The sequence below is a fragment of the Carlito syrichta genome, unplaced genomic scaffold (assembly GCF_000164805.1).
Source record: "Carlito syrichta isolate Samal-C Ts95f unplaced genomic scaffold, Tarsius_syrichta-2.0.1 Scaffold312054, whole genome shotgun sequence".
Taxonomy (NCBI): Eukaryota; Metazoa; Chordata; class Mammalia; order Primates; family Tarsiidae; genus Carlito; species Carlito syrichta.
Genome location: NW_007256150.1, coordinates 11,262 through 12,496, shown reverse-complemented (window position 1 = coordinate 12,496; position 1,235 = coordinate 11,262).

Sequence of the window (1,235 nt, the reverse complement as noted above, 5' to 3'; positions counted from 1 at the left end):
ATCCATTCACCTCAGCCTCCCAAAGGCGCGGAATTACAGGCTGAGCCACCAAGCCCAACTGGCTCTGTCACTTTGAAAGTCACAGCTCTGGCTTAAGCTCTGAGCTTGATGTTACTGACCACAGAAGTTGCCTTCTTCCACCAGCAGAGGATACAGGTCAAAGGACAAGACAGAATAGGGGTACTGCTCTCCCCAGGAGCATATGCATCCACCCCACCAAGGCACACACATGCAGAGACACACATGCACATATACTGTGGCCCCATCCCTGGTGTTGTCCCCACAATGGAATAAACTTGGTTTTTAATCCCTGATTGGAAAAAACCAAGAAAGGGTGTTTCTTCAGACACCATCTTTCATCCTCTGTATGTCTCCCTTCTCTCATTCACACACATGCACGCTCACATACAAATACACAATATACACATGCTCTCACATGTGGCAAAGAGAAAGACTGAAAGAAGGTAGGTGGAAGACAGAGTGTGTGTGCCCAGAGGGCAGTTACTGGGGTGGAGGTGGCAGGGTGCCCAGGGCATGGAGTGGGCAGGAGACTTCATGGCTTCCTCTCTTCCCTAGCCAGCGAGCAAAGGTCAGCCCAGGCAGCTCAGCCACGTGCAGTCTACCCACCCCCGGGTCAGGTCATGTGAGACCAGGACCAAAGCCTCATCAAAATTCTATTGTCTTCCAGAGCCCAGCCTTGTGCAGAACCCAACAAGCCCCCTCCAGACCAAGACTGGTTGGTGGCCCTCCAGAACATTTGGATCCCCCCTCAGATACCCTCTGAGGGAGTCCTCAATTCCTGCCTTGAAGATAAACCGGGTAACATTCAGCCAGATCCGAGTCCTGTTTGGGACTTTACATCCCCTCCTGAGAAACAGGAAGAAGCCAGTCTTCCATTTGCTTAGAGAATGCCTAGGATGAGGAGTGGGAGCAGGGACAAGAAGGGACCTCTCTCGTTCCCTCTGAGGACCACATATGCCATCCCATGCCACCTCCCTGCCCATTCCCCAGATGCTCGGGGGGAAGAGCACACAGCAGAGAGGGCCAAAGCATGGCCCTGAAGGTCATCTTGCACGTCAGCACTGGGACAGGCCCCAGAGCCCCTTGCGCTCTGGCTCCCAGCCTGGACCACAACACAGGCTCTATTGACTCCTGTGCGCCCTCTTTCCCAAGATGCACACAAAGCCATGGGCTCGTGGTTCCTGCCCACAGGCCCCTGATCCCCCAGGACCCAC